General features: G+C 35.6%; 1 protein-coding gene across 1 annotated transcript in view; it reads left to right on the forward strand.

Annotated features, from left to right (window-relative positions):
• The window catches only part of RSPO3 (R-spondin 3), a 77,928-nt gene that overhangs the window by 40,666 nt on the left and 23,014 nt on the right, over window positions 1-14,248 (forward strand). The window lies entirely within an intron of this gene.

Raw genomic sequence — 14,248 nt, forward strand, 5'->3', positions numbered from 1 at the left:
CATCCCCTCAGTTAACTGCAACTTCAAAACAGTTTGGCTGCCTCTGTAGTTGAACTTCCTTTGCTTATTTTATTCATTTAAGATTATTTGAATAGTGTGCAATTTCCATCCTGGAGGCTCACTCAGAGTTCTATCGAGGGTTGAGGTGTTCAAACAGATAATCATAATGTCATATATTAGGGGAGATTACATGTATGTGAACACGTTCAATAGGAGCACAGAGGAGGGTGCTTTGCAAACTCGAATATTGCTCATGTATGAACGAATGTGGGTCACCTGTGCTTTGCACTGTCTTTCACTAAATGAACCGGCCATCATCAGAATGCATAAAGCCTATTGTCGTTTGTAATCAAGTAGTTAATGTGACAAAATTTGTCAGACATGGATTATTTTAAAGGGAACTTTAAGCTTTTGCAAATTTGTAAAAGGTTTTTATTAAAATTAGGTTTAAGGAATGAAAGTTGGCTAGTGAAAAAGGTCTTTCTGGCATTTGTTACCAATTAATTTAAAACATCTTAAAGTTTAAAAGTTGGATTTGGAAATCAAATATTTCATCACTCTATTTGTTGGTAAGCTCCCATAGTCGTACATTTACTTACGTTTACTAAGTTTTCTTGAGATGTAATGACTTACAGGTGGTCTTTACCCATATCAATCTCTCCACAAAGATTCTACATTACTAACCAGTGTTCAGTATACTTGGCCTTTCAAAAATAAGTGAAGAAAATCTTACCCAATAGAAAAATTAAATTATAATACTAATTACATATTATTTTTTTACTTGAGAATGTGTTCTTCTAATATATTTTGCTAGCACTTGGTTTAAACATTAATATTGAAAATGTGTGATTTTAAAACTAAGAATGGATAAGACAAATAATGCCACAAAAAGTTTAAAAATAGTAACCTGTGACATCAGCTTGCCTTAGAAGTTTCTTTCTGGTCTTTTTCCTCCCCCCTGGGAGGAAATGGGGACATTTTATATTTACAAAGGAACTTTATGCAATAAAAAAAATGTATGTGTTTATTCTTTTTCAAATTTGATAATGTGTAGACAACCAAATAGGAAATATAGATTGTTTTATAATTGAATACCAGACATAGTTCCTATTTTATTAATCTTCATTGATCTCTTTGTTTGTCAAAATTTTTCTCAAGTAGCCTAAAAGTTTAAGATATAAAGGAAACCACTTCTTTGTTCATTCCTTACTTCTCTAAGCTAACAATTGTCTTAAGTTCTTCTAATGATAACTTATCAAATATCTTACTTGAACATGGAAAAATCAAAAGAAAAGTATGTATGACCTCTGGACAGGCTACTATATCATATCAAAACAATATTACTCAGAATACTCTCATTTAGCTTCTGAGATATTGTGTGTGTGTGTATAAAATAAAGTATTAAACTCAAAATGCTAAAGACATGAATTATCCTACCACTAGAATAACTATTATTTGAGTCGCTCTTAAATGCTTATAGATTCATAAAAGAAGATCTTTTAGATTCATGGCTAGAGCATTTCGGGGGAGTAAGCTAAAAGATAAAGCTTTTTTAAATAAAATTTAGACTGAAAATCTTGAATATAAACTTACATCTAGCATCCCTGCCTAAAAAGTTAACAATAGAGGTAGATAAGTCATATTTGGAAAAGGTGTAGAGCATGTGTTCATGATTTTTTCTGCTGTGTTGTAATTGCCAAAGGCAAGTTCTCTAGGGAAGAATGATAAGATCCAGAGATGACTTTTCAAAATGTACACAAAGTGACTGAATAGAAGGAACTATGTTTTAGTAACAGAATGGATTATTCTAGTTGCGAGATATATATGTAGATAGATAGATAGATGATAGATAGATGATAGATAGATGATAGATAGATAGATAGATAGATAGATAGATAGATAGATAGATAGATAGATAGATTTGAAAAATGGTTTGCTAATCACACACACATACACACATTTTTCTTTACTAACATTCTTCTCATGGTTAGGATGATTATAGTAAATAAATCTGTGAAGGAAAATGCAATTTCTTTAGCCCCAAATCTGAATTTTTATCTGATGACTATTTTTGTAGCATTTAAAATTATTTCCCTTTACCTGACATACTACCTTTTAATCGATCTTAACTTCTCCATCAATTACTAGCTTTAATACATTATTACCATTGCAATAGTTTCCAGCTTGAGCCTATCTCGAGTGAATTATAGATCGAAAATGTCAAAGACATATAACATATTTTAAGAGATTATAAAGGCTAACATGTAGACTATCATGTATGCATTAAAACAATATATTGAAATAGAAGTGAACAAAAAGAAAATGTACTTTCAATGGTTTTCAGCTTATATTTACTGACTTTTGATTTACTAGGTGTAACCATCTTAGATAAAGGGAAGTGAAACAGGACAATAAAATACATGTGTGCCTGCATTTGATGCAAAAGGGTGATTTTTGTGTGCATATGGGTGGGGGGCAGGGCAGGGGAAGGAGCATCGCCAAACATGTTTCCTACTCATTTGTACATCCTTTAATTGACTGAAGGACATTTCTTACAGATATTAGGTTTTCAGACAATTCTCAAAAAATAAAAAAAAAATTGTTCCTTGGCTAATTGCATGAAGAACATACTAATTTGCTACATGCAATGCATGATCTTGGGGTAGAAAGAGGGGAGAAGTCACAGAAGAAATGGGGTCAGGTCTACTTTGTTATTGTCGAGAAGAAATACCATCCCACCCACCAGAGAAAGAGAACAGGAATCCATTAAAACATGAGTGAATAAAATGTCCAGAAACATTTCCAAGAGGAAACTGTGTGGAAATTATTGCATTATTTGATACATACTATAGGTTACCTTTTGTTCCTTCCCCCACGTTAAAAGTAAAGTAGTAAAGTCTAATAGGTTTTACACAAAGGAAACGGGTTATATGTTAACTTATAAATTGCTATTAATCACAACTTCATGTACCACTGTTATAAATATGCATTATGTTTACTATGAGCACTATATAAAAATTACAGCAAAAACAGTTTTAAAAATCAAGCAAATAAAAATGAGCCTGCTGGGCTCCTGGGAATCCCTCTCTGTTTGTTAGTTTACTTCTTAAAATCTTTATAACAACTATTCTAGTAATGAATAGTTGAGCTTCTACAGGAAGGATTTATATTAAATATTTGTTCAAATTCGAAATAAGATATTTAGCCAATATTTTCTGACAGTTCTCAAAATCCAAATAGATGGATTCATTAGCTCAAAATTGCAGGATGCCAACTGGCTTAGAGTATGTAGATGATGTACTCTTCCCACCTTGACTTCAAGGAGGAAGACCAGCTGGTCAACAGGCACTGATCCTGTTTAAGTGCTGGAGGGTGGGAGCTTTCTGCTCTTCCCCTACACCCAATCAGTAGACTAGCCCTTTGACATAGGTCATAGGAAAGTTGAAAAGTGAGGAGCTGAGATGATAATGGCATTAGAGACTGTGGTTCTCAACCAGCGTGATTTTGCTCTCTTGGGGACATTTCTGATGATCACAACTTGGGGGAAGAAAATGCTATAGGCATCTAGAGCATAAAGACCAGGGATGCTGCTAAATATCCTACATCCCACAGGACAGCCCCACACAACAAAAATTATCTGCTAATGCCAATGAGGAGTAATTTTAGTCTAAACTCAATAATCCATCTTTGTTACCCTTCTCTGGGTTCTAGTCAGTTCTTACCCAAATGGGTTGTTTGTTCAGGTCCTGGGGAGAACCATTTGCCACCAATGAACTGCACATGGTGTGAGCCTTTGGGAAAATGTTTTCCCCTAATCAATATAAAGATAACTAATTTTATTTAAAATTAATATTTTTTAATTTAAAATATTTCAGTTCGCATGGAAATATTCAGCTATGTTAAAAACCTCCAAGAAAGGTAGTCCATTGCAGTAAATACATCTTTTGCTGTCAGAGAGATGTTCCCTAACATAAATGTATGTAACTCCTCTTAAAGGCTATTTTACAATCTCTTTGTATGCTCTTAAACATCTCAATCTTAAAAAAAAAATAACTCCGCAGAAAATAAGAAGCCTTTTATTTCGTGCTTTGCAGTCCTAGGTACTATAAACCATTTTTTGTAATTTAGCCACCAGTCATATCTTTATAATTAATACCAAATTCATATTATCCCAATCTTGTAGGCTTTCTAAGATTTTGGGGACATTATGATGGTGGTCAAAATCATGGTGGGAAATATTTGTGTTACCATTACCTGTACAGTCTCTTCCTAGCAATGGTGATAGGACAATCATTATTAGGTTTCTCTGCTGTGTTGATGTGTACCTCAGCATCCCTATTATAAAATCATCTTTATAATAAATTATCCAGACAAATGGCTTCTTTTTCTCAGTTTTTGTGTGTGATGTTTATAAATATCTAATGCTTTTAGCATAATACACATAGGTCAGTTTATTAAATAGAGTGGTATCTGTAGTATGCAAAGCATTATTCAGCCCCTAAGCAATGATCTTACCATTGTTTAGATTCTGTACATGAATGTGAAGTTGTTCTGTTAGCTTTTGCTGTATAACAAATGACCCCAAAACATAGAGGCTTAAAACAACAATAACAGTAAATGTGAATGAACAATTTAAACTGAGATCCCTTGTACAATTCTGTCTGGGCTTCTTCATGTGTTTGGCTGGCTGAGGACTAAGGAAACTGTGCTGTTTCTATCATTATCAAGGTGGTTAGAGGTTCTACAAGGTTTGAAGAGGGAGAGAAAACACAGTTTCCCTTGAAGAGGATGTGGTGGAGGGGAGAAATGGTGAAGGAAGGAGATTTGAGTTAGGATAGTGAATACACAATACAATATACAGATGATAGATTATAGAATTGTGCACCTATAATTTTATTAACAATCACCTCAATAAATTCAATAAAAAGTAAAAAACAATAAAATAAATAAATGTAAATAAAACAGTGAATCCATAGGGTATGTGTGTGTGTGTGTAATAAACAAAAGGTAAAAGGGACTGAATTGAAGGTTAAATGGAAAAAGAAGTGCATATGGAAAAGAATAGAAACATAGTGGCCAAAGAGGTTTTGAAGAATTTGCCATTTACACCCATTCTATCCATGTTAATAATAATAGCCTACTAGTGTCGGACACTGTGCTAGAAACTTTATGTTTGGATTTGTCCATCGGAAAAAAGAAAAAATACACCTCATTCTATTTGGGGTCTGCTTTGACAGCAGTGTATAAGGATTAAACTATTTGAGTGGTGCATTTCCATTCATGATGCTGGACATGATACAGTTTTAATATAAACAAGTTTGAGAATGTTTCTGTTTCAGTGATATCACAGAATTTACTTGTAACCTGGTTGTATTTGTTTGGTCACACCTCTTGGGAGGCCTAAGGACAAGGTATCCAGTCCTTTTTGCCAGGCTGTAACAATCTACAAAGTTAGTCTGTAATGCTTCTATGAAGAACTTGCTGGAGTAGATAAAAGGAGAACAAGATAATGATCTATGGAAAGAATAATTCTTTTGTGCCTCCAAATGTGGGATGTCTCCTCTGCCAAAGAGGTTTCAGCAACACCAGCAGTTTCAAGGAGTGACTGTATTAGGGAGGTGGGAAAGAGGACAAGAGCATGAAAGGAGGAAGTGTCTTTTTGCCGGAGAAATGTTTACTTTGTAATTAGCAAAGGACAAGAAGGCCCTTTTGGAAAGTATACTTGGGGGTCCAAAATTTAAATTTATGCTGATGCTCTCCCAGTCTCTCTCTAGGGAACCCTCCTAATTGGCAGGGATCTCAGCTGGCTAGAACAGGCTGCAAAGGAAGCCAAGGTCTTTGGGTCATTTCTCCAAAGGGCCCGTTAACTCAGCTCTGTTCCACAGCCCCAGGCTGCATCTTTAACCCTACTTAACCATTTTGAAAACATCTATTAGTGCATCAACATGATGGCCACAGAAAGAAATGTATAGGTTCACCTTGAGACCAAAATAAAAAATATGAAGAAATATCTCATTTGTGCAACAAAAAACAAATGTCTTTGTAAATGTGGAGGCAAACTCTAATGAAGACCTCATCTACTCATGGAGTAAATTGCAAACATAAAAATTGTCCACACAGGTATATGTCACAAGCAAGCCAATCATCAGTGCTCATTACCTACTGGACTGACATCAACCATGATGCCAACATCTAAAATATATAAGATTCATAATGGCAGGGACTTTTTTTTTGCTTAGTTTTTTTGTTAATTTAAATCCTAGGCACTTAAGGCTGTCTAGCACATAACTGGTGCTTTAATAAATATTTGTTAAGTGTATGAAGATATCTTGGCCTGGCCTTTTACTTGTTCTTCTTATTCTGCCCTTTACAAATGGGTAAGTACTATAGAAATGGTTTCTTCCACAACATCTCCTATATCAACCACTGAGTGCGTTTTCACAAAGGAAGAAACAGTACTGGAGATAGTAAAAGAAGGTTGAATGATGAGCAGTCCTACGCCGTTTTTTTTTTTTTTAAATACTCACTCAAGGACATTTTTGCATTTATCTGCAGATAGAGCAGGAGAGAGAAGGGGGAGAGAGAGAAACATTGATATGAGGGAGACACATCGATTGGTCGCCACCCACACGACCCCAACAGGGCGGGGAAGAACCTCAACCGAGGTACGTGCCCTTAGTGGGAACCGAACCTGGGACTCTCTAGTCCACAGGCCTTCGCTCTAACTGCTGAGCCAAACCAGCCAGGGCTCCTTTTAACTTTTGTTTACAACATCCCATTTTCCATGTCCTAAATTGGAAATGCTTTTTTAAAATCATTTTTCTTCGTTGTTCATTTTCTCCAAATACATTATTTTCAAATGCATATAATTATTGCTTAAACAACAAAACAATATATCAATATTTATCCCCCACTGATAATATTTTTTCACCAAGCTCCCTGTTCAACCCCCTCTATATTCACCAGACATTTTCGTTGAAAATGACATTTCAAATTACCTTCAGCCAAAAGAAAACTACTGGCTTTGGGCACAGCTTGTTCTGTGTGCTTAAACAATATCACTTGGCTCTTCTCACCATTTCAACTCATCCTGCCTCTGTTTCTCATTGTTTATTGGCCTTGTTCTCCCTGCTGCAGAGAGCCTTTCCCTACTCAGGGAGAAAGTTGGCTCTGGGCAGTCCTAAGTCTATGTCCACATTGCTCTCAATCCAAAAGGGTAGTTCTCTCTCTCTCTCAGTGTTCATTCACTCTATCTCATGAATGGACTCAAAACGACCCTGCTTGGATCACATGTCCACCCCTGAACAAATCACTGAGGCAGGCGGACTGGACGACTGTGATTGGTCTGCCTAAGTTGCATGCCCATTGTTGAAGCCAAGGAAACGTGTGGCCCATTTTGAATGGCAAGTTGGTGCGGAAATGAGGGGACTAGGCTGAACAAACAGTGGTTGCAAATGACACACTTCCAAGAAAAATGTTCAAGTTTTACAAAATTTAGAAGCTATACTTTTCTATCGGGTAATCCAGCCTGATATTATTTATGGGAAAAAATTTATGAGAGAAGGAGTAACTAAAGTTTTTCTCCATCTATTTTAGACTAGAGAGGCATGCTCAGCATAATGCTAATAATATTTTAATCTGTTTTTCCCCTGATTTCTCTGGTTTGCTAGAAATATTTTTATGGGCGTAAACTGAATTTGAAATGAATAGGAAAAGAATCCGCTACTCATGTGAGCGGTTTCTGGGACTGATTTGTGCAAGCTTAAGTAAAGACATGTCCATTTCCATTTCTAGCTGCTGAGTGTTCTGTGTGAAATGTACCAGTGTGGGTAATGACCTTTTGCTTGATTATGCACCAGGCCACTGGAACTTTAAAATTAACTCAAACCTAATTACTGGACTCTTGTGTTTATACTGTGTATACAACACCCGGCCACAACTCCAGCCTCTGTGAGCCCAGGTTGCCATAACTGAGAAATTTGCCTCATAAAATGTTGTTTTGTTTATTTGTTATTGCTGCTGGGAAAGCTTGCTTTTCCTATTTTTGCAAAGAATCAGATTTAGGAAAGAGTTTCTGAACAGAGTCCAATTACATTTTATATCTCGATGCAAAATGTATGTATTTTAAATGATGTACGTTTGCATCACGTGAAATCTAGAAGTTTAGAAGCACAGTGCCACTCATTTTTTACTGATGTTTTACAAAATATCACATTTTTGGCAGGAAAATATCAACACACTAAATTCACACTTGGGAAATATGAATAATTGCTGATTCCAAAAATAAGACAGGCATAGAAATGTATGCATACTTAGCATCAGCAGATAATATTTAGTTCATTGCAATCTTATTACCCAATTTACAGAAATAATAACCTAGTTTCCCATAATGTAATTTAGTAGAATGCTAGTTAACTAATTATTTTTATGGAATATGGACAAATGATAGTAAAATATCCCTCAGAACAAGTAAACATTGTAAACATTCAATATGAACATACCTGCTTTCCATGCAACGCCGAAATTGTAAAAGAATTTGATTTTATTTCAAATTTGTTTTTTTTTAATTTTTTTATAGCTAAGACAGTTTAATAAAGTATTTCCTAGGAACTATGGTGGATTCACACTTATCCAGTGTGTTAAATTCTGCTTTGAAATGTTCAGGAGAAAGGGGTTTTATGTGTAGTTTCTCTCCCTCGGCCCATTGGTTTCCCACTCTGTGCCCGTAGCCTCTCTCCTGCCTCGTCTCTGGCCTGCTCATCTTTTCCTGCCAGCCTTCAGGTCACATGATCTGCTCATAGACTCATCCTTTCTTTTTGTGTTCAAAAACCTTCAGAATATCACGTTTAATACTTGCAATGTCAGTTTAGTGAAATAAAAAATACTGAAATAGTTTGAAAGGCAGAACCCTCTAATTCAACTTCGGATTAGCTATTTGTTTGTTTCTTTGTTTTGTTTTTACAAAAGCATTATTTTTAATATTAGTAATGGTATACATGGTAGGGTGTGTCTAGATACCACAGTGGTAAATATACCATAATGGCATACATGGATAGTAAATTCTCTCCTGGTTTTGCTCTTATTACTATAATACAAATCTGTATCATGTTGATAAGCTGATGCACTCACTTTCTGTCAAAGGTAAGAGTTGATACATCATAGTACTTAGAATACAGGCTCTGGAAGCACATACCTGTTTTCAAATCTCAGTTGTGATTTTAACACCTTCTGAGACTTTAAGCAAATTACTTAGCCATTGTATACCTTGTTTTCCTCATCTGTAAAATGGGAATAATAACAGTAACTACCACACAGTGATTTCGAGGAGTTAATGAATGTGTGTAAAACTCTTAGACGTGTGGCTGGCACATGGTAAGCATTCAATAATTGTGAGATTTAATATAAAATGGAGTCCCAAACATTGAATGGATAAGTAAAAGGATGTGCACACTTTAAATATTAATGTATTCTGCCAGATTACTTTCCAAACAAGTTTTAACAGTTCACATTTGTGGTGTATCAGAAATGCCTCTTTTCTTATATACTTACCACAACTGGATGCTACCAGTTTTTACAACTCTTGCTAATCTGATTAATTAACAATAGTATCTTATTGTTTTATTATTAGCATTTTGTTGCCTACTAGTAAGGCTAATCATGTGTTTATTGGCTATTTGGACTTGTATGGGATAGCTATTTATATATTTTGCCAATTTTTTTTTTTTTTTTTTTATCCTCACCCGAGGACATTTTTCCATTTTTTGTTCAGGTAGAGTGGGAGGGAGAGAGAGGATCAGAGAGAGAGAGAGAAACATCGATGTGAAAGGAACACATCGAGTGGCTGCCACCCGCACAACCAACCAGGGCCGGGGACAAACTGCAACTGAGGTACGCGCCCTTAGCGGGAACCGAACCCGGGTCCCTCAGGACCGCAGGCCGACGCTCTAACCGCTGAGCCAAACCGGCCAGGGCTTGTCAATTTTTCTATCAAGTAAATTCTAAATCAGTTGTAGGAACTTTTTATATAAAAGATATGTTAATCTTTTGTCATGTGTATAGCAAATATTTTTCTTACTCTGTTTTATTTATATATATATATATATATATATATATAGTGGGTCTTCCCTTCTGTTGAATTATCACAACTTTTCCTTCAGGGTTGCTGATTGTTTAAAATTAAGCATTATAATCTAATACTATAATCTTATATGTGTGGGTGCTCACTCAATAAACATGTATTGAACACTAGTTGTGTGCTAGACATACTGCTAGGGACACCAGTGTAAATGTGTGTGTTTGTGTGCACACTTGATGATTCATACAGAGAAGCATCTTGCCCTGGATCTTTCATAAACTCACTTCGGACTAATCTTTTGTTTTGTTTTTTGTTACTGATGTTTCTCCTTTCCCCCCCCACTGATTCCCCCCCCCTCCCTCCCCGCCCTGTCCCAGCTTTGTTGACCATGTCCACTGTTCATGCACACATGTATATAAATTCTGTGGTTAATCTCTCCGTAATCTTATTTCTCTTTTATAGCAGTAGCAACATATGAAGCATCAAAATAAGAGAATCAAAAGGAATCTTAGAGATGCATAGTTCATCCATCTTTTGGGGGGGCCAATAAATGACACCAATACCTAAAGAGATTAAATGACTTTGTCCAAGTGACCTTGTCCCCACCCTGGTGCGTTGCAGTTTCCTCTGTATCCCACTGCTTTATGGACACAATACTTTCTGTAATATTGTTTAATTGCTCTCTATTAACAACTATGTCAATGTTACTAATTCAATGTGTAGAACTATACAGATATTTAATAATGTATCACCATACTAATTTTACCTGCTTTCTTCTCTTTTGAATCACTTCTTAGCACCCCTATTTTTAAACAGTAAAGGGAGCCACCTACTTGAGCTACTTTTGATGCCACAATGAAAGAGAGACTGTCTCTCTTTAATGAAATAGGTCTTTCTTAGTGAGTTTTTTCTCATTGCTTGGTGTGGCTTAGGGCCAGGTATCCTGGAAAGCAAATTTGAGCATTAGGCTAAGAGGTTCTACCTGGAACGGTGGTCTGGGAAGGGACATCAAAAAAGGGGACCACAAAAAGTAATGAAGAGACAGGCAAGAGGTTTCTGACATGGAGAACAGCAGCCTTTTTAATGGGCATTTTACTGAGTCTTGCTTTGCTCCTGGTAATACATCACTGGGCTATCTACAGATGCTTACAAGATGAGAAGATTGGATGAGAAAAGACATTTTAAAATGGGTTTTAGTAGCAGAGCCCTCTGCTTTATTGAAATCTTATGCAGAGCCCAATATATAAAATAGATAAAAATAGAAGTGCTCATTGTTGGGGAGGGTGTGGAGAAATTGGAACCTTTGTGCACTGTTGGTGGAAAGTAAAATGGTGGAGCTGCTATGGAAAACAGCATGGTGGTTTTGCAGAAAATTAAAAATAGAATCACCATATGATCCACCAATTCCACAGCTAGTTATATACCCAAAATAATTGAAAGCAGGGTCTCAAAGAGGTATTTGTATACTCATGTTCATAGCAGCGTTATTAACAGTAGCCCAAAGGAGGAAGCTACCCAAATAGCCATTGATAACATTTGTTTATCCAGATGAATGGATAAACAAAATGTGGTAATATACAGTGGAATATTATTCAGCTTTAAAAAAGGGAAAAAAATTGTGTCACATGTTACAACATGGATAAACCTTAAAAATGTGATGCTAACTGAGGTAAGCCAGTCATCAAAAGAGAAATACTGTATGATTACACTTATATGAAATATGTAGAGTAGTCAAATTCATTAGAGACCAACAATAGAATGGTTGCCAGAAGCTGGGGGGAAGGAGGAACTTGCTTAATAGGTACAGAGTTTCCATTTTGCAAGCAAAAGGATTCGTGGAGGAGGACAGTGCTGAAAGTTGCGCAACAATGTGAATGTAATTAATTCCAATGGTCTGTGTGCTTAAACATGATTAAAATGGTAAGTTTTATATTATGTGCATTTTAATACAATTCAAAATAATTAAAAAGTATGGAAGTGCTTGTACTGAAGTAAGGCCTAACCAACCAATGGCTCTGTGATAGAGCACTCTATATGAAACCATTAAAGAAGATGGTTTATAACAATGGAGTACTATGCAGCTGTAAGAAGGAAAGATCTCTTTCCCTTTGAGGTGACATGGAGGCACCTGGAGAGTATTATGCTAAGTGAAATAAGCCAATCAAAGAAAAACAAGTGCCACATGATCTCACTTATTTATGGAATATAATGAACAAAATAAGCTGTCAACCAAAAGAGATCCAGAGTCATGGACGTAGGGAACAGATTGACAAACCTCAGAGTGATGAGGGGTGGGAGGGGTGGGAAGACATAAACTAAAGAACATATATGCATATATACACAACCAATGGACACAGACATTAGACTGGGGAAAGCAAGAGGAGGGTGGGAGTGGGAAGGAGGGAGTCAATGGGGGAACAGAGGGACATCTGTAATATTTTCAACAACAAAAAAAGATGGTTTATAAAACCTTTTATGTTTTCCAATTAGATTCAGATAAAACCTAAACTTGATATTCCTATAGACCCTTTACTACAGTAAAGCACAATATTTTTACTTAGGAATATTGGTTGAATCTCAATAGAGAGAAATGTATCAATGTGCCCCCTAAGGCTTTTATTCAGAGGTTACATCTGATGTTATAGTATGTATTATTCTGTCCTTGTAGGATGTTCAGGGTGACAAGAAATAAGGAGCTGTGAACACTAGCTCTCTAGGGATACATTAGCATGCTGGACTTTGTTTGTTTCTTGGTTTTCTCCTCACATTTGTATTCACTTATACTAATTCATGGAAATGTTGCTTCCACATTTGTCATCTGTAGCAGCAACTCTACTGAAAAGAGACATGAAATGTTGTAACATTTCTAACACATACGCGGTGCACGTAACCTTTAACTTGTAATTAAGTGTAATATGTGGCACCACATAATTGTGAAGAACATATTTTCTTGTTATTTGTCCCACCTAACACTCTGGCACAATGCTTTTTTTCAGGATTTCTGTCATTTATATCTTCTTTTTTTGATTGCTAAATGCATAATCTAAAACACTCGGTTGCAAACCAGCCTTAAATTGGCTGGGAGCTTAGGAGAAGTACTCTGAACACTTTTTATATAAACTCTAAAGAGGTCAGATTTAGAAAAATCTCAGCTGCTGTACTTGGATCCCATGAGTCACTGACCATTTATAATTAATATTAATAAATGGCAGATGACAGATGTTTATAGCTTAACTAAAAATGTGTGTGCAATACTAATTTTTTTTTAAAGTTAGTTTAAGACCCAAAGGGCTTGGTTATATGTATTTGGGATAATGAAAAGAATAAAACTACCAACATGTGATCCAGAATCCTCTAACTGCAAACACCACAGTTTCATAGGAAACATAAAAGTATTTTCAACTCATCATATTAAATATTAGATTGCCATGAAAATCTATCCCTTTAAACTAAATGCCTCTTTTACAAGCCTAGATTCTCTAGAAAGGAGGCTTATGAATCATTAAAATGTCCTTTACTATTGATCTCACAGTCTAAAACTAAATTGTTTAACTTGTACAGTTTTTATAATCAGAATTTTCTAAACATAGTATCCAATCCTTAGTTGCTTTAAATTTTAATATTCCATGGATTCACACTAAATAGTGTAATAACTTGAAGGGAATTTATTCACCTCTGGACACTAAGAAATTAGGACACAGTAGTTTAGTTGCATAGTTATTTTATGTTGGGAACCTGATAAGATGCTTAAATTGAAGATTAAGATAACTTCTAGTTATTGAAGAAGTAAAAAATAGCCTTTTAAGAGAATTACAATGGACCCCAAATTATCTTACAAAAAGCCAAAGACAGGAAAATAATTCTGTTGGGTTGTATGTCCTTATTCAAATTCAATAAACATGTCCAGTGACATAAATTCTTTCCAGTTGAGCTGTGTTTTAATAATATGATTTGTCTAATGCTTGACAAGTTGCATATTGTCTCATGTAGTCATTTAAATATTCTGGGTATCTGTACATTGTTGTTATCAACCCCATTTTTAAAATGAAGAGAATGAGGCATTGAATGTGAGTCATTAGGACTAGAACCGGGATCTTCTGTCTGTTAACCCAACCTTCTTCCCATGCTGTCTTTTTCAGCACTTTACCACATGACAATTTATTCCTATGTGTC

This window comes from Molossus molossus, unplaced genomic scaffold (assembly GCF_014108415.1).
Source record: "Molossus molossus isolate mMolMol1 unplaced genomic scaffold, mMolMol1.p scaffold_m16_p_8, whole genome shotgun sequence".
Classification (NCBI taxonomy): Eukaryota; Metazoa; Chordata; class Mammalia; order Chiroptera; family Molossidae; genus Molossus; species Molossus molossus.